At 42.3% G+C, this 20,945-nt stretch overlaps 2 long non-coding RNA genes across 2 annotated transcripts in view; both read left to right on the top strand.

The window, feature by feature from the left end:
• The window catches only part of LOC306841907, a 117,835-nt gene extending 99,414 nt beyond the window's left edge, over nt 1-18,421 (top strand). The window contains exon 3 of the long non-coding RNA XR_013781615.1: nt 18,268-18,421. This is a non-coding gene — a long non-coding RNA (uncharacterized lncRNA). The remainder of the gene's footprint in view (nt 1-18,267) is intronic.
• Nucleotides 958-1,379, top strand: LOC306841908. The gene is made up of 3 exons (XR_013781616.1): nt 958-1,049; nt 1,142-1,164; nt 1,258-1,379. It is a non-coding gene; the product is annotated as an uncharacterized lncRNA (long non-coding RNA).
• Nucleotides 18,422-20,945: the final 2,524 nt, after the last annotated feature.

Consider the following 20,945-nt stretch of genomic DNA (forward strand, 5'->3'; position numbering starts at 1 on the left):
GAGCCACGCTCCACAAACACACAGTTGTGTCTACAATTTACCAATAACCAACCTAAATCTTTCTCATGCTGGAACCTACTACTGTGCAGTCGCTTCATGTGGACACATTCTGTTTGGAAACGGGACCAAGCTGGACTTAAAGGGTATGTTTCTCTTTCAATTTCTATTTTCTAACTCTCTCTTTAACACACCTAAGCCTGTAAGATGTTTCCCAGAACACAGAAAAAGTGTATTTTGTAGTTTACCAACTTACATGAGAAAGTATACAGTAGATTTGGTTGCCGATATCTTACAGTTTATCAATTGTTTTTTCAGGTCATTTAACTCGGGATAAAGCATCTGCATATGTCCTTTATCTACCCATTGTGTCGCACAGACACGTTAACATTTTCTAAAATAAAATGCCCCCACAGGACCCAGAAGTGAGCCATTGCTAACAAAATTATTATCAATTGAATTTTTTTTTACCAAAAGATGTCTGAAACTATCTACAAGTTGTGTTGTGATTTTAGTAAAAATTTGCAAATCCAATGTTGACGTTCTTAGAGCAAACAAAGCCATGAGGTTTGAAGCCAACGATTAAAGTAAAAGGGACGTCAGAAGTAGACAACGATGATGGTTGGTCACATATGTTATTTGCATTATCATAAAAGTTTTGGTGAATGAAAGTAAAACGTTCACCACTGATTTTGTTCCTTATCTCTTACGAGGAACCAATGCCAAAGTAACATTAAAAAGGCATTTTGCATGTAGAATCCCTTACACATTAATTATGTCAATTTTACTCTATCTTGCTTTTTTAGGTCAAATACTGTCGAGGTATAGATAATGAGTTCAGTATTTTTTAACCAGCTTCAAACTCTTCACAGGAGCTTTAATGGACACACTTACACACTCTGTAAATGTCTTCTTGTGTGTCTCTCTGTTTTCAGGTGACCCTCCTGTCTTGGTGTACATCTTGAGCACAGCTTTGGCATTCACCACCATCCTTGTTGCTTTGTTGGCCTTCTTTTTGTACAAGATGAATAGCAGAATCTGCACATGTACAGGTAACTAATGCTAATGCAATCAGCTTACATCATGTTTGGGTGCATATTGCTATTGCAGAATAAAAGGACTTTCATTTTGTCTTTCACAACAGAAGACTCTAGCCCAGCTACAATGGTAAGTATCCTCTATGATTAAATAATCAAACAAAACATGCTACTTTTATGCTGTACATCTCATCATAAAGACGTTTCTTTTTTGTGTTTGTAGTTACATCAAGACCCAGACAACCTGCACTATGCTGCCTTGAGTGTTCATAGGGCCAATGGATCAAGAAGACAAAGGGACTATGACGTAAATGAATCTGTGTACTCGGGTGTAAGGCAGTGAGGCTGGCCTGGTTTCTGTACCTTTTTACTGTCTTGCAGAGATTAAAGAGAGAGAGTAAAGACATATAAGGCCCCTCCGTTTCTTTGTCTTTGTGGTTTCAGACAGGATGTCTTTAGTTCTTCTCTGAAATGAGCCACTGAACAAAACCTACGCAGGTCTTTGAAAGACAGGACACAAGATATGCAACTTTTCCTTTCAGATGACACAATTTACAGGTCTTGCATTGTCAAGGTGCATCTGACGAGATAATCTTTGAAACCATCAAAAAATCTTAACTTGTTTGGGATTTTTGAAAGGTGGGATTATCTGATTATTTTGTAGTTTCCACCCTGACTTGATGCATGTTGAAGTAAATCTTACTTTCTGAAGAACATTCATCTCGTAGTTACAGAGTGTGGCTCCCTCCTTATTGTATCATGCAGAACATCATACATTGGTGTTTTTCTCTGGGTGAAACCGCCGACAGCTTGTTAGATAAAAAGCGACCAATGCTTTCTGATGTTGTGGTTAGCAAATTCTAAATAAGGCGTATGGGTTTTGGTCAAGCTGCAACCTCCAGAGTTGATAACTAAAGCTGATTCGAAAGTGCAAAATTCTGCAGTTCATCGATTGGTTGCTTGAGACTTTTGTGAAGGATAACAGTTATTCACAATAAGGCGCCTGGCTGATCTGATTGACAGGTGGGCGTGGTGTTGCAGTTTGTCAAGAGGCTTAAAACCCGCCTCAGCTCCAGCTCTCAGCCTGTCGTTAGGTTGATTGAAAATCATTTTCAGAGAGCATGGCAACCGCCATCGATGGGACTCCAAAGCCCCCTTCAGTAACAGAAGGGCAATGTCACACAGGCTTCACCCATTGACTCATTTTTGATTCAAGATGTTCTTACAGTTATGTACCTGTTAGATTGTTTTGTTGTCCACACAGTAGTGAAATGCATGAAAGAGTATCTTATACCTTCTGCTCTATTAACAAGTGTATGACAGACAGAATTCCATTTGTTTAAATGAAAATGTCCTCAAAGGTTGTAAAACATTAATTTCTTCTGACAATAGTTTTGATGATGATGCAAGTGACATGAAAAGTCCTGCTTGCATCATCTTCCCCGAAGCGTTAATTTTGTGCAACAGAAAAACGTCAGCGTGTTTAAGTGGATAAAATCACACATCATTTCTACCAATCACTCCCTTAATGAACCGAGTGAGGTCAGCTACTTTCTTTGATAAACATGGTGCTGCGCTTACGTACAGATTAAACACACACACTTTTTTTCTCTCAACCATTTATTATTTGGTCAATAATTATGTAAAATAAATAAATACAAAAAAGGCCATTATTACCATGAACATTATCCTAAAAACAAAAGACTATATTCGGCTCTATTGTAATCTTCCAACCGCTCAAAAGGCTTTAACACAAGTTATACTCACCCATTCACATCCACGTTCATACACTGACGGCAGACGCTGTTACATTAAGTACCAATCCCCACTTATCACATTGATTTCCTGCCCAACGACATTTTGTGCATGTAGAGTGGAGGAGCTGTGAATCAACCGCCAACCGTTCCTCTAAGAGACTCTCTTCCCTGAATCTCATCCTTCAATTAAACTCAAAGTCAAAGAACAAAAACCATCCAACTGGACTAAAATGATTCTTTTTGTACTGAAGATCCTTGGGCTTTTAAATAAATGGTTAATATGTTAGAAACAAGGCAACATTGTAGAGATATTCTGCTACACACAAAATATGAATCCTATTGAATTTTGGCGGCTGACCACAGAAAGTAAAAAAAGCATTGTTAAAAAATTAAATCCTGTCTCACCACAGAAGACATACTTAACATAAATATCAATCAAATTCTAATGCTTCACACAATCATACACAGCTTCACTCCAGGTCGGATCCCTCTGCGTCCTTGATCTGTTGGTCAGGTTGATGCTTAAAGCAGCATAGTAGAGGTTGAGTTTGTTTTGGTAACCCTGACAACATGTGACAATCTATGTTAGCATGTTGTCATTGACATATATCCACTGAATGAAGTATCTCGTTGTGTAAAAAGAGTGATACAGTGAAGCGCTTATAGTCACCTCTGCGTTTGTCGTGGATGGAGCTGAAACTGTTGCTTGGGAATCTAGTTGTGAAAAAAATAGAGTTGTGTTTTTTTTATGAAACATTCATGTTCGATGCTAACACGCTATAAAATTCAACCAGTTACCTGAAGATCGGCAGCTGTTTCTCTTTTTCATCATGCATACTGAGAGAGCAATCACAACAGCCAGGATGGTGATGAATGTCAAAGTTCCCATTAAAAATTTCCCCTCATCTGCTGAGAATCAGAAAATGTGTTTTAAAGAGAGATTTAGGACCGGCTATGAAATGGAACAAGCCCTTTTTTTTTTTTTTTTTTTTAGAAAAGCGACTTACTATCAATTTCCAGCTTGGTGCCATTGCCAAACAGAATGCGTCCACATGTGACAACAGCGCAGTAGTAGGTCCCAGCATGAGAAAGATTCAGACTGGTCATCGGCAAATTGTAGACACAAGTGAGTGATTGTGAGATATGTTTGCTCTCACACTGATCATTCCTTCCTCCACTGGTGTAAAGGAGTCCTGGGGGTGATTCCTCCGAGTTTTTAAACCAGTAAACACTGTGTTCTCCATCACAGGTCCCAGTGTGGATGGTGCAGCTCAGAGTCACAGAGCTTCCTTGCTTCACAGGTTCAGACGCCGGCTGCAGGATAAAAGGGAGGGCACTGGAATCTAAAATCAGACGTGTTCGAAAGATGTTTAAAAGGACAATGAAAGGGAAATGTGCAGCTTAGCATTGTAAATCATCCAGATACCTTTTAAAACCAAAAATATTCCCTCATGAAATTCAATGGTTGATATGCTGGTTTGTCCACAGTAGTACATAGCCGAATCAGACTCCTGCACGTTAGAGATGATGAAATGGTAGAACCCTTCTCCGGTCTGAGCTGAAAACCGATTCTCATCTTTAAACTGCTTGAAGAAACTGACAACACCAGGCAGGTGTTTGTAGAAGGAGGACATCATTTGAGGTTTCTCCCCTGCCACCTGCTTGTACCAAGACAGGTAGTTTGCACCAGAGGGGACAGCGCATGGTAAAGTCACACGTTGGCCGGGCTCAGCGTACAGCAGAGCTCCATCTGAAAGACATAGAGGTTCATTAAAGAGCATTTCATGTAAATATTTGCAGATGTAGAAAGTTGAAGTAAACGTAAAATGCCTCGACATACATGCTGCGTGGAGAACAAGAAAGAGCAGATAAAACGTGAACATCCTTCACTCTCTGCTGTGAAGACTATGAAGGTGGTTTTGTTATTTGGGTCATAAAGACAGTCTTCTCTTTCGTCTGAAAAAATGTATACTGACCCAGATGAGCAGCTTTTTTATGTCACTTCTTGCATAAAGGGAAGTGGGAAGTTGTGTGGTTTAATTTTTTGTTTCTTTGATTTTGTGCGTTTTACCTTCAGTGTCTGTAGCAGATCGTGGACATTTCTGGAATTCTAAAGCAAACTTTTGGCTAGATTTGCTTAAAATAACATGTTTACCATGTTACATGTAATAAATTCATTTTGTGTTTAAGTCTAAAGTGGACTCATCACTGGAGGCAGCAGGGTGCAAGATTGCACCCTCGACTCAGTAGTTAATTTGAAGCAACAAGAGCCCTCAATTTAAGGCTCAAAGTCTTATGTTAATGAGATGAGAGCATGTTGGATAAGATAAGGTAGCTAAGGAATGTGGTTTGCTTACACCTTGATTTAAAACAAGTTACATGTATTGACCTCATTCAGATCTGTGGGAAGATGCATTTCGTTGGGGTGAAGAAATGATAGTGTGTACAGAAAATTATTTTATTGATTCAGATTGAATACAAGCAATTAAGTAAACATGTCATTTTGCGTACTTATAGAAGGCTTTATGTATGAGATGTGTGTCCGACTTTCATTGAGCAGATTCTGTTTTACAGATGAGAGAATAGCTAAACATTGTGAAACAAGTCCAAAAGGCTGTAGCACACAGAGATGTACAACTTATCCAATCCCATGGTCAGCAGAGAGACAGCTCCTCTGGGCTTCTCCTGCTTTCTTAGTCAGTAATCCTTGAGGCATTACTGAGTGATGAAGAAGCAGGCGAAGAAGTGGTGGTGGGAGTCGGGATGTTTTCATGAAGAAACTGATCCGCCTCAGTGCTCTTTTTAGAAGCGATTGGTTTACAAATGAAATTTGTCATTGTGTTAGCTACTTTGAATGATGCAGCGTTAGTATAACAGCTGCTGCTACTTGTGTGTAACGTAGGTAGACTATGATGCTGAGCATTATTTTAATAATACTTTGAAAATTGAGAAATTGAATGACATGTATTGAAGCATGTTAGAGATTTTAAAATGTTTATTTATATTTCTTTATTTTGCATCCGGAAAATATTGCATAATATCTGTCTTTTCCAGCAGGGGGGGGGGGGGGGGGGGGGGGTATCGCAGCACTCCTCCCAGCACCCCTGCCTCCTGTGGAAATGACCTCAATTTCACATGAAGGGTTACATGTTAAAAATGTCATCAATCATTGTGCAGAAAGGATTTGCATTCTACCGATTCCTTGTCTCGCCCTCAGACGAGGCAGACTGTGGATTATAAATCAAGACAGGCAAAGAACAGCACTGAGAGGCTGTGTTTCCACATCATGACTGTGATTAGAAGGAAAATGCCTTTTTCTTAAAGAACAGAACTTCAACTCATACTGGTCCCCCCCCGGTAACACCTGTTCTCTCGCTAAAGTCGCGGTCACATTGGCTGTTTTCACAGGCTCAGTGTTTCTCTGTACAGAGTTAACACCTCCTCATCAGAAAACTTGCTGGCTTAATCCTTGTATATCATAAACAGGGCCTTTCCCTTCAGCTTGTTGCATGCAGTTCAGCTAATGTCCAGTAGGAGTCAGTAGTCAACCTGCTGCTGAAATTAGATCATCATTACAAACTAATAACTTATATAGAGACCTAAAGAAGGATCCTTTAAGAGATGAGTCCTGTGTCTTTCACCAACATCATGTTATCTGAGGTGCATTTGTGTTTGTTGGACATTGATAAAAGAAATCTGTCTTGTTGTCAGATCCCTGGCAAACTGTAAGAATAGCTCAGCACCCAGAGTTCCCCATCCCTTATGTTTGATTAACAAGTCCTGTAAAAAAAAAAAAAAAAAAAACATTTCTACTGTCACAGAAAAAAACCTAATTTTCAACACAAGGTGTGTGTAGTGTGAAATGAGGCTAGGGTGAGAAGTAGCCGAAGCTTGAATCCAATAAAAAACACAACACTTTATTTAGTGTGTGTTGTCATTGAGGTAGAATTGGGGACTCTGCAGGACTAGCTGCTTTCATCTCTGTTGGTGATTTTGTTCTCACATCTCTCAGCTTTTGATCTGCACATACAGTAGGTGCAGATTGCATTTCTTAGCCTTCGTGGATTATGCTAACTGTGTGATGTACCGTACACACTCTGCACTTTAATGTGACATTTATTAAGACAGACAGTTTGTTGAGTGATTTCTTGTGATTACACAAGATAATAACATAATATAGATACGCACGTCTACAGGAAAAGACACTACATGTGTTTTCAAGTTCTACAGCCGAATAGAAAAAAAGAAACTTGCTCCTCCCTGGTCAAGCTTGTTCTCGTCAAGTTCAGCCCATGTGGTTTTTACGCCCCCTTCTCTCCCCCTCTGACAGGATGTCTATGTGGTTTTGTTGTCTTCGATGCTGTTGTTTGTTTCGACTGTTCATAAAAAAAGAAAAAAACTCAGCACAGACCCATTAGTCCTCTGCACTTACAAGTGAAGGACTTTAAATAGGTAAAACAAACACAAAATACAGCTTTAAAACAGAGTTCACAGCTCATACAGCTGACTTAAAGCTGTCCTAAGACATAAAAAGATGGAGGAGGAGATAGTGACCAGGACTTGTTGTTCACCGCTTCCTGATTGGTCGCCCGCTGCACACAATGATACAGTATTAGTCATTGCATGATGTGCATGTGGCTGAGCACTGTGCAGAAAATATCCCTTATGCATTTATCTTTATTCTGTTGTCTTTCACAAAAGAGGACCTAGCACCATGTGGCTCTTACAGGCAGCATAGGGACTGTGCTGCCAGCATTATTAGATAGGGAACAATTGTCCAATGAGATTTATGTCCCCTGAAATCTGTAACGATTAGCCCCTTGCCACAACAGGAGGTGACGTTTGCGTGCTAGTTAAGGCAGTCAACTCGAGCTGTTCTGACGAAACACTTGACATGCCTCATTCCCAACAATCACCTGACAAGTCCTCCCTCTCCCTCTGCTCTTTCATTGCAAGCTTTGAGCTACACCAGTACAGTCTATACTCTCGCTCAGCCCCACCCACCACCCCGGCATCCACCTATAGCAGGGGTGTCAAACTCCAGTCCTGGAGGCCCGGGCTCCTCAGACTGTTAGACGTCTCCCTGCTTGGACGCAGCTGAATCCAATGAGTGACTCGTTATCAGGCTTCTGCAGAGCTTGATGACAACACATTGTTTTAAAGCAGGTGTGTTAGAGCAGGAAGACGTCTAACAGTCTGAGGAAGCCTGCCCTCCAGGACTGGAGTTTGACACCTGTGACCTATAGGCTCTGACTGAGGGGGGGGGGGGGTCAGAGCCTACTATCTGCATCTGCATTCAATCAAAACTGAGGATTTGTTTCTGAAAAAAATGATGTTCTGCTGCAGTGAATATTTTAAATGATACAAACGTGAGTTGTCTGACTGAAATGCACAAACTACGACAAGGCAGCACTTCACAACAACGGCTCATAGAGCTGACTCACAAAGGACAAGATCAATACATAGATGAAAACTTAGGTGAACAACTTCTGCCTCCGGGTGTGGAAAAACGTCCGAATATTGAACAGAACACACAAGCAGATGAGTGGAAAGTGTTTGACCAAAGTTTACTGAGAACTTAACTTGACGTCTGACCACATAGGAGCTCGAGAAAGAAAAAAAAAAACAAAACAGTCCTTTGTGTTTGTTTGTGGTGTACAATCCTCACATCACCAGATATGCAGCAGCTCTTGTCACCATGATGTCTCTGAGCACGCCACCACATTGGTGTCATGTCTGAATAAAACACAGTGTGGTTTTAATGACATACTGATTGTATATAGATGGATGGATGGATAGATAGATTTTGATGGTAGAAGACAGAGGTGTTTGTGCATTTAGAAGCACATTCTGATCTTTCTACTTATTTATTTGCCTGTTCAACGACCAGAGACCACAAAGACCACAGGCATCAGTTTGTAAGGTCACGTGTTTGTGCATTGTTGAAGACGGGTGAGTCGTGAGAGTGGAAATATAGCACCTCGATCACATGAATGAAGCGCGGCTTAACTATAGAGGAAGAAAACATTTTATTTGATCTGTGCAGAGTGAGTCTTGTAGCTCAAGTTTACTTTGTCACATTTACACAGCCCAGTCTTTACTGAAGTGTCCGCCTCCGCTTACCAACGGCAGTTCCTCAAGTATCGACTTGAAGCTGTGTTTAAAAGCCAGATAGATGTAAATGCAAACAGATGTGCTTAAAGACGAACAAGACACCTGGAAAACACACTAAAGAGCATATAGACCCAGAGAAAAAGAAGAATATGGAGCCTTTAAAGACATTTTACACATACTGTAAATACAACAGAAATCCTGTGTAAATGTCTCTCTGAGTCCTGGCTGTCTACGATGAGACAGAACACTGGCTGTGTGGTTGTCTGAGCCGTGTTTACACCACATTTACATGGACGGGACGGCCTTGCGTATAAATGCTGTTTAAGTCAAGGACTAGGAGATGAGAAGAATAACATACTCATTGCTTAACTGAATGTCAAGCGTTTTTAGATCACATCACTCTGTATCAATTTACAATGTGAAGCTACAGACCAACTGAAGCATGCTAACATTAGCCTGCTAACAAAACAATGCAGATCGAAGGAAACTGCAGCTCGAGCGAAGGACATTTTGAGCACTGACTGGGCATGATGGCGCTGAGTTATGTTCTTCTTCGTGTGAAGGCGAGGAGAGTGGGGTTGGTGGTGTGTTTAGCTAGAGGAGAAGGGAGGCTTCACTTTGGGGTAAGTGTCGCCAAACAGCGGTTTGTTTTGTTTTTATGCTGGTGATCGAGGACGACATCTACTGGATCAAAAAGTATCCAGGACAGGTGGACACACTGGACTTATTTGGCAGGAGGGTTGAGGCTCCCCGTCAGTTCCACCTCTTCGCTCCTTTCTAAACTGCTTTAAAGAAAGATGCAGGCCGCATTTCTAATTTGGGGAACAACATTGTTTGACGATTCTTCAGAAACCAAAGGGGGACATCACTGAGACTACGTCCATCTTTTATACAGTCGATAGTTTTACTGCCTGACACTGGAATAAACACATTCATTTAAGATGTCGTCCTTCAGTCTTGTTGATCTGTTGGTCTTGATCCTCCTTAGGGCAGCATAATGGAGGTTCTCCTGTTCACCCTGGTAATAATATTAAATAGTATCACTGCTTTATATTGTTTAATAGGTTATACAGACAAAAAACAAATCTGTAAAGTTTAGAGATTAAGCTTGAGAGATTAATTAAGAGAGGTTGTACTGAATGTAAATGAAGAGCTGGTCAAATGGCAGAACAGGCCTAAACAGAGGTATACTGGTTTCCAATGAGAGAAAACACACACCTCTATGGGATCCGATTCAGCTGAGGTTCTTGCTTCAGGGCCTGGATGTAAATTAAAAAAAAGAAAGAAAAGTTATTAAAACCAGCCTTGCTCACTTATGTTGGACTGATCATTTTCATTTCATTTTGACTGAGTGTCAACAGAGTGCTTTACATGTAACATGGTAAGTTGTTATCACTGAAAAACTTATCATTAATATCCAGGGATGACAAAATAGATTTCTTCAGATTACTCAAAAATAAAACGTTGAACTGTACTCATTATCACAGGAAATTAAATATGTTTCTGTTTACTCTTCTGTTTATATGCGACCTTTACAAGACTGGACCATGATACTGTCGTTAAACCATACCATCTGTTTAAAAGTTAAGACTGAGGAGTGAGTCGTAGTCGTTCCCGCATTCATCTGGCAGCGAAGCTCATAAAAAAGGCGTACTAAAAGCAAAATGAAGTTTCTGTAAATGGCTTAACGTTACAGTTGTTTTGTTTGTATATGTGAAACACTCTCTTCCTTTATATTTCACATTCTCCACTGATGCAAAATGGTTTAAAATCAAACACTGGGACAGCGATCTGTTTTTTTTTTTGTTTTTTTTTGTCAGTCGTATGTTGGCTGAGAAAATGGTTTGTCTCAGTGTTTTGTCCCTGAACACAGAAACAGATTTAAACAGTGTCAGTGTGACCTACCTGTGCATCTGAGGCTGGTCACCTTGTATGTTGTAAATGCTTTGTAAGCCAGTAAAAAAGCAAGGATGGTAGTAAGAGCCAAAGCTGAACTCATTACATACACCAAGAGGAGATTGTCTTCGCCATCTGCAGATTAACATCAGGAGATTTCAAACATTTCTCACTTTCTTTCATGAAATATATAACACAACGTAACAAGTCTTTGTATCAAATCAAATCAAATCAAACTTTATTTATAAAGCACTTTTCATACTTTTAAAAGTAGCACAAAGTGCTTTACATGTTAACATCACATTAAAATCACATTAAAATCATTCCCACCCTCCCCCCATCCCCCACGCATACAGACAGTATCACACTCACAGTCATACTAACAGTCACCCCACGCTCCAACACACACGCGCAGACCTAAACACACACACACACATGCACACACACCAGCATCAATGATATGGACAGAAGGCTGAGTACGGATGAACCAGGTAAGTAAACGCCAAAGAGGAGCCGTCTGCATCGAGAGCGGCAGATCGGCCGCGGCCATCAGGGGCACCATCACAGGGTGCCCAGGGGAGGCGGGGCCGAGACCCCTGACCTCCACCCAGACACCGCAGGACGGCGCCCAGGCAGCCACAGCCCTCCACCGCTCCCGACACAGAGGGCTCCCTCGGAGGAAACACTGGCAAGAGACGTAAAATACATAAAACTTTTAAAATGAGGCCAAACAATAAACTGAAGAAAGCTAAAACCAATAGAATGATGGTAAGAGATAAGTAAACATAAAATGCTAAAATCATAACAGATAAAATGAATAAATATTAGTTCCTTACCGATGTCCACCGTGGTCCCGTTTCCAAACACGATTTATCCACATGATGCAACAGCGCAGTAGTATGTCCCAGCAAGAGAAAGATTCAGCTTCTTCATTGGCAAGTTGTAAACGCAGGTGTTTGTTGCGTCGGGGTTCATCTCACACTGCTCGTTTCTGCCTCCATGGGTCAAAATGAGTCCTGGATTTGTTTTTTCAGAGTTTTTAAACCAGTAAACACTGTGTTCTTCTTCACAGCTCCCATAGTGGACTGTACAGTTCAGAGTCACAGAGCCTCCAGGCTGGATGGTCTCAGATGCTGACTGATGGATGACTGGTCGGACATTCAAACCCGAAGTCTTTACGTGGACAGTGATGCTCTTAATAAATTCGTACACATAGGAAAAGCCACTCATGCAGTGGTAAGTAGCCGAGTCTGAAATGTGCACACCTGAGATCCTTACGTTATATTTCCCAGAGCTGATTTCCAGTTCAATGCGTTGATCATTCTTAAATGCACCAATCAGGGAGCCACTTTTGTCATGCTTATAGAATTTAGACACCAGCTCTGGTTTCTGCCCCAGACTTTGTTTATACCAAAAAAACATTAACGCCAAACTGTCTTCATGGAAGCACTCCAAAGTCACGTGTTCACCGACACTGACCGATAGGAAACGTGAAGACGAGGACGACTCCAGGGTTAACACGTCTGCTGAGGAGAAAACAGTGCCAAAGCAAATGAATAACTTTACACCTTTCCTGAGAGCATATGTGAAGACACAAACACATTGTAGAACCCATCAAAGACAAAGACAATGATATAACACTTGAAAACAATTTAACTTACCCATCCTCCCCATGAGCACGCACGTCACATACAGAGCTAACTTAGCGGGTGTCATTGTTGAAGTTGATGTGGTTTCTTGAAAGAACTTTATATGTTGTCTCCTTTTTATAGACGAGACTTTGTTTGATTGGCCCGTCAGGATTGGTCACATGACTAGTTACCACACTAGACTCACTCAGTGAAGCACATAGCATGGATTTACTGAGTACATTTCTCGTGTTGAGTTAGAAAGAGCACTCTTGAATTGTCTGTTTTGATGAATAAAGGAGTCTTTTATCCTATAGCCCTGTTAAAAACTAAAACGTCTATAAGAAACTTCTTGAATGTCTCAAGACGACGATCTAGTAAAATCTGATTTACTATGAAGAGGAGACACTAGTGAATCTGCGCTACACCCACTAAGAACGAATTGCAACCACAAATAGCTCCATCCTTTGCTGTCCACAATCTATTACCCGATATTATTTTTTTTCCAATTGTGCTTTTTTGCATAGAAAGGAAGCAGTTTCATCATTTTAATGGTAGCTTGTATTATTAATAAGTTATTTAGTGCCTGACTGGTCCAGCTCAAATTACTGCCCAAGAGCGTTCGCATTAAGGGCGGCAGTAGCTCTTGGGTTGGGAACTGGAGGGTCGCCGGTTCAAGTTCCGATGCGGACCAAAATACTGAGGTTGGTCTGGTTTTTCGAGCACTGCCGAGGTGCCCTTGAACAATGCATCAAATCCCCACCAGGGGGCGCCTCGAGTGGTGGCAGCCACTGCACTCTGACATCTCTCCATTAATGCATATGCGCAACGGGCAACAGGACGCTGTATGCTCTGCAGCGCAGTTATCCTTGCATTAACACACCGCGTGTTCTGTTGCTTTGTGTCTTTTCGATACATATGCACAGGCACAAATGCCCTCCATTCTTTTTGTTAGTCTTACCCTTCCTCCCATAACTGCTAGTATTTACAAAATATTTCTTCTCTAACCTGGTACCCACGGTTGGTCAGAACATTTCTTTAAGACCTACGGTAGCACACTTACAAGGTTAGTTTATTCATCAAACACAAACTATTTAGCTAAGAAGCAAAGTTTGATACCATGCAAGACATTTTTGGCCCTCTCTTACACTTGGCAACAAACAGTATCGCAGTGCAAGTGTTGTTGCTATAGTATTACTTTCATTTCCGTACCAACCTTGTGAAGACAACTGCACAGAATCCCACAATGAGCATGTTGGTCTTAAAATAAGTTGTGGTCAGGTGCACAGTTGACGCATTGCTATCATACGACAAGGAGGAAACTGCTCCAAAGCAATGTTGACTGCTTTGATGCATGTTACACCTAAAGCACCTCTGAATAATCAGAGTTAGTCCAACCTCTTCAAGCCCTGCGTCTCACTTAGCACCCAGATATGGTGTGTTGTTTAACCAGCAAATTTAGAAATAGACTTTTCACCATGTGCTTGAGACGATGTGTTGTAGAAGGTTTGTCATGGGGTGTTTTCAGAAAGAGTGCTGAGCTCCTATTGGTCGGCTGTGGCTTGGTTGGACCTGAGGTGTGAAAGTGCTTTGAGTGAGATAGCTAGAAAAGCTTTACACAAGCTCAAGTCCATATACAATCAATCAAAGTTTATTTCTAGAACACATTTAAAACAACCTTGGTTGACCAAAGTGCTGTACAGGCAGAAGTCACACTATAAAAAAGACAATAAAAACAATTAAAATACAATAAGTAGGAAAATTAAATAAAAAGATGTCAAGCTCAGATTGTATTAAAAGCCAATGCTTTTCTATTACTATAGCTTTACTATTACCATGTACATTTCAATGGTAGCATGTGTTCATCATATTTTCGTTATTTAGGTCCTAACTGATCCAGCTGAAAATGTCTTGTTGTGTCTACGATGTATCAAGTACATTGTAACTGTCCATGAGCTCGAGTCTTTTTTGTTTTTTTTAACCTCAAACATCTTCCCAGTTCATTCGAATAGATGTCATGGATGAATCATGAAAATAAGTTTCCCTCAAAAGCACAGCTTGAGCAAAGTTTACAGCTCAGCATTATAGAAAAGCCATAGAAATACAGACTGGCTGTAGAGTACTCTCCTCTCTACTGAGTGAAAAGGTGTTAGACAATGTTCACAGGAGCCTGGAGATAAATATGGTTCTGTGAGAGATATGTCACCCTGAACTCGATTATTTTATTCTTGTTTGGATATTGATTTGCAGTTTATTAGTGGCAGCAACAACAACAAAAAACAAGCTGCCTGTTTAAAGTTGAGTGCTGGATCTGATGGTGTGCAGTGCATGATGCTTTTTTTTCACTATGCTTTGTGAGGGCAGCTTTGCAGAGGTGCTAAATGCTGAGGCCTGAGAGCAAGGTCTCGAGCTTCCTCCAATGGAAACTCAAGGTTTCACCACCTTCACCACATGCGTGAGATGTAACTGTTGAGAACTGGCTGTAGATTGAAAGAAACACCCTGTGTGTGTGACAGAGGTTTAGCAGGATATTTATAGATTACATGGGCTCTCATGAGCATGCTTTGTCTATTTTTCAATCCAGTCTCGTACTGTGTGCATTCATGATGACCCAACTGTCATTTATCCACCATTAAACCACTACAACCACATTGCACTAAATATTGTTTATTTTCATCAATGGAATTTTCTGTTGTACAATTACTTGTGCGATATGACTGAACAGATGAGTTAAAAGTAATAAAAACATAAAAAACAGTCCTTCTTCACTTCCTTCTCACTCCAGAGTAAACACAGTCTGACGTCACGTTCTCCTCTTGGCGATGCCGCTTAATCCTTCTGTTCAGACTCAGAGCTGCATAGTGGAGATGGTCTGCATCATGGCTCTGGTAATGACAAAGTGGAACAGACCATGTAAAAGATGTGAACCCAAAAAGTAGCTCGTTTTCATGAATTTTGCTTCTAGCTTACATTTATTTCACCTCCCGTCGCATCAGACGCTGCAAATAAGAAACAGTTTCTGTTAATCAAGGTTCATAATGGATCGAGAAAGGCCAATTCTTGGCCCATTTATTCTAAAAGTTTTACCTTTGCAGATGGAGCATGACTTCTTCTTGATCTTTTGCATGATAAATGCCAAGACGAGTAGCACAATGATGAAAAGTGCCAAAGCCACACTCAAGAAATATGCAAGGAGAGAGGGGACTTTGGCAGTATCTCCTAAATTGCAGTCAAGATAAAAGAAGTCTCACATCACTATTTGTATTTTATTTGAACAGAAATAAGAAAAACAAAAGCTTGCATTATAAGCTGAAAGAATTTACCTCCAATCCATACTCGTGTTCCATTTCCAAAGACTACCTCCCCGCATGAAGCCAGAGCACAGTAGTACATCCCTTCATCAGAGGAGCTCACAGACTTTAATGGGAGGTTTAAAGTGCAGTTTCTCATGTGAGACCCTGAGTCTTTAATACACTCCCCTGCATTGTGATAAATGATTGCAGGCTGAGCTGCACCACGTCTAAACCAGTAGAAACTCTGATCATCGGCACATGGTTCAGTCTGCACTGTGCAGCTCAAATTCACAGAATCTCCCATCGAGAGCGGCCCTAACGCTGACTGATGAACGACAGTTTGGGTGTTGGCTGATGACGATTTGACATGCAGAAAGACTCCTTTCCCAAATTCAACTGTGTCGTATTCTAAAATCCCACAGAAGTATGATGCTGAATCTGACAAGAGAACGTCTCTGATTACAAGATTGTTGATGCCTCCTTGTCCTACAACTTCATACCTGTCTTTGTACGCTGGGGAGATGGAAGCTTCTCTGCTGCCTGTCATCAGTCTTGATATGATGAAAGGTTTGCCTCCCAAGCGCTGCTGGTACCAAGTAAAGTAAGTCACAGCTTCGTTCTCAAACGAGCAGTGCAGAGTCACCTTCTGTCCGAGTGTTACCGTTATCAACCCGCTGTCCTGTTTTACATCAGAGGTAACCGCTGCAACCTGATCTGGAAAGATATTAAAACGTGTTTCCACGAATGATAAAACCTCATCCATCTCACTTTTCAACATAGTTTCAGGAAATCAAGTCTTGTATACTCACAGATTTTACTGATAAGGAACAGAAAAAGGTGAAGTGACATCGTGGCTGCACTGTGTGCTGACTGACGCTCTCAACTTTTTCACACGAAATGAAGGCTGGTCGTGATTGGCTGATGGTTTGCTTTACACTCAGACAAGTGATTGGTTAAACAGAATCTGATCTGGTGGCCAGAGGTGATAGTGAGTCTCTGTAGTTACATCGTTTCTATTTGTCAGTAAATTGGAGGACAGTGGATGTGATGTGTTTCTATATAATTCGAGGACATTTCAGCTCCCAGGTGATTCTCTCAATCAGGAGAATTTTTGGCTCTGGTCTTCAGTAATGACAAAAGTTTTTCATTGCCTGTCAGTTGAAGATGTGCTGAATTGATTATTTATAGGTGTGTTTTCTAAGGGTGGGATGGACGCAGAGAAACAGCAAAAGTGCTTGTTATTCATCAACAGACTGCAACCATCACTTCAATAAGTTTGTTTCCTTCTCTTTGCCGTTGGTAGACTCAGACGTCTCTGAACAGGAAGGTTGGACACATAGATCCTGCAGTCACATGTCCGATGTGTCCTTGGGCAAAACTAACCCTCAGTTAATCCTGCTGCTTCGGCCGCGGCGAACGTGTGTGAATGGATCATTTAAAACCAAGGGTCACTTTACATAGCAGCCTCTGCCATCAGTGTGTGAATGGGTGTCAATGAATCAGTCTTTATTTGTATAGTGCCAACAGTTTATCTGAGGAAGTATAATTCAGGGAGTGAATGTGTTGGTGAAAGTGCTTTGAGTCAGAAGAATAGAAAAAATTTAAAGCATCAAGCTTCTGAACTTGGTGTTCCTCAAGACCTTTGGGGCGGCAGTAGATCAGTCCGTAGGGACTTGGGTTGGGAACTGGAGGGTCGCTGGTTCGAGCGGACCAAATACGGAAATTTGTTGTTTGCTGGAGAGGTGCCCTTAAGCCCTTGAGCACGGCACCGCATCCCCTCCCCCCAGGCCCAGACGCAGAACACGCGCTCACACGATCCATGGGGGGCCCCATTTTGTGCAAGTAAATTGAATTTACCTCGGGATCAATAAAGTATCATCATGCTCTGCAAATGCGCAAAGGATGCGCATGCATTTTGCTGAGAGGCGCGCTTAGAGCACCGCCACCAAGTCAGCCTGAGGCAGGAGAGAGAGAGAAAAAAAAGTGACGCTATGATTGAAAGTGCGAAGCATCACCATCTGACCAATCAGCAGTCAGATGGGCCGGTAGGCAGTTGTTTGCAGGTAGAGAGAGAGAGATGGCTTCCAAACGTCAATACGATTCGGGAGCTAGCAAAAGAAAGAAAAAGTCCAAACAAGAAGAGGCCCGTGCTTCACTTGAAGGTGGGTATGTTGTTGAAATAACAAAGAAATAACTTAGTGGCATATAAACATGAACTGCTAGCATGTCTACTTGTGCTAATCATGAGACAGAACAGATGATAACTGTGTTGAGATGTGCACTGGAGATTACATTTTCAAGTGGCCCTGATGACCATTTATTAAATGTCTTGTTAACTGAATATTTTCAGCTTTATTGAAAAAAGGAGTTTTTAATTGACCAGTTGGTGGTCATATGTTGGCTCAGGTTTATAGTTTATCAATCTATGCTTTTATTGTTCCACTTTTGATAGAGGCTGTTTATTTGATTCATTTCATACTGTCTTTATAATTTTATTAATATTTAATTGAATGAAATGGATTGTCAAATATATTTTTGTTACCAGGGTTACCAAAACACAGACCACCTTTATTACGCTGCTGTCAACCTGACCAACAGATCAAGAGGTCAGAGGGATCCAACCTGGAGTGAGTGTGTGTACCACGGCTTAAGGAGCTAAAACTGCACCTGTTACATTTGTGCTTATTTCTAAAGTGATGCAGATTTCATTATCTGCACATTTCAAGAGTTAATGTAAATTTGGGTCAATGGGGTCTCCAGGAAATGTAACTGATGGGTTTTTTTCTTAATTGAAGCAGGTAAAACATCCTCTGAAATCATCTTTATATAAATAGTTCTTTTCTTCTTTCTTTCTTGTGAGTAAGGAACGCATTTTTGCATATTAGCCTCATTTTGAGGTTCCATTAATAGATGCTGTAGAAGCTTGAAAGGACTTGTTGTGAACAGTTTTCTTTTTGACCTCGTCAGACTTTAAATCAGTACATATATTTTAAATTGTTTGACAGACTTGATCCAAAACTATTAATTAAAATGGAATCACAATAAACTATAAACAGTAATGGCTTGCAGTCAGAAGATATTGATTTTACATACTCTACGCCAGAAGCTGCGCTCGGGGATCGGGTCGCCGAGGCCCCCGCCGTCGACTGCCGCCCGATCCACACTGCACCTGACCCCTACGGCTTCCTCTGTGGATGGTGGAGGTGGAGATGGTCCACAGGAGGACGGGCCCATGTTGTCATTTTCTCACCTGTGCGCCGACGTGAGTGGCCGCACATTCAGTAGCTCCGTCCCTGTCGTACCTGTCGTACTTGTCTGATATGTTATTCGTTTGTTGTGGCTCTGTGCCAACTTCTACGTTTATAGTTTATATAGTTTTTATAGTACTATACTATATAGTTTTTATAGTACACCTTCAGTGTATAACTTTATGTATCCTATGGATACCTTTTCGTGTTTTCGTGGAAAGAGCAGCGGAAAACTTTCCTATTCACGGGAAACGCTGCTCTCGCTCCGGTCAGCGGGACAAGCCGGCATCGTTCACCCGATACCAGAGGAGCTGAGGCGGCGGTATAGAGGCTGTAGAGCGGGGGCCCTGGTAAGGGCTAAGCTCGCGGCTAAGCGATGGAGGTACAAGCCCTCGGTTCCGGTGATAGTTATGGGGAACGTAAACTGTCTAACAAACAAGACAGATGAGCTGGCCGCGCTTGTGAGGAACAACCGGACATTTAGAGAGTGCAGTTTAATGTGCCTCACAGAAACCTGGCTGACTCAAAACACCCCAGACGCTAACGTGGATCTACCGGGCTTTACTACAGTGAGAGCGGACAGAGACACGAAACGCAGCGGCAAACGGAAAGGAGGAGGACTCGCGCTGTTTATTAACAACAGATGGTGCCACCATGGACATGTTACTGTGAAGGAGGCAACGTGCAGCAGAGACATCGAGCTGCTGGCGGTAAGTCTCCGTCCTTACTACATGCCGAGGGAATTCTCTCACGCGATCGTGCTCTGCGTCTACGTTCCTCCACGGGCACACGCCGAAACTGCGTGTGACGTCATCCACGCGACCACCTCAAGATTACAAACGCTGCACCCGGATGCTTTCATCGCCATCTCAGGGGACTTTAACCATGTTACTCTGAACTCCACACTACCGGACTTTCACCAGTTTGTAAGCTGTCCCACCAGGAAGAACAGGACAATAGACCTCCTGTATGCAAACGTGAAGGACGCCTACACTGCCACCCCGTTACCACCTCTGGGTAAGTCAGACCACAACCTGGTCCTACTCAAGCCACTGTACAAAACTATGATCCAGAGACAACCGATAACCACACGCACCTTCAGAAAGTGGTCTCCCGAGGCAGAGGAGGCCCTCAGAGACTGTTTTGAGACCACTGACTGGAGTGCCCTACAAGAGACCCATGGTGATGACATTGAGGGCGTCACACACTGCACAACTGACTACATGAACTTCTGTATGGACGTTGTGGTTCCCACTAAAACTGTGCGCTGCTTCCCGAATAACAAGCCCTGGATCACCAGTGATGTCAAGGAGATCCTTAACAGGAAGAAAAGGGCATTCAAGGAGGGAGACCAGGCAGAGCTGAAGCGGGTGCAGGGGGAACTCAAGGTCAGACTCCGAGAGGCAAAGGAGGATTACAGAAGGAAGGTAGAACAGAAGCTTCAGCAGAATAACATGAGAGAGGTCTGGGAGGGCATGAAGACCATCACAGGCTGCAGGAAGAAAAACAACAACGAAGAAGACGGGGACCCTGAGAGAGCAAACCAGCTCAACTTGTTTTTTAACAGGTTCGACAGCCCCGTCGCTGCAGCCAGTGCCTGTCCCCCCAGCACCCCTCTACACACCCCCTCCCCCCCTCCACACACCCCCTCCCCCCCTCTCACTCCTCCCCCCCCCAGCACCCCTCCTCCCCCCCCCAGCACCCCTCTACACACCTCCCCCCCCCCTCTCACTCCCCCCAACACCTCCACCAGAACAGATACAACCTCCAGTGACAATCCATCCCCCCTCCCCCCCACCATCACCAGAGACCAGGTGAGCAAGGAGCTGAAGAGACTCCGCCCCAGGAAGGCAGCAGGCCCAGACAAGGTGTGTCCCAGGATGCTAAAGGCCTGCTCTGCTGAGCTGGGGGAGCCACTTCAGCATATCTTCAACATGAGCCTGCGGCTCGGGAAGGTTCCTGTGCTCTGGAAGAC

Source organism: Symphodus melops (genome assembly GCF_947650265.1).
Source record: "Symphodus melops genome assembly, chromosome: 20".
Taxonomy (NCBI): Eukaryota; Metazoa; Chordata; class Actinopteri; order Labriformes; family Labridae; genus Symphodus; species Symphodus melops.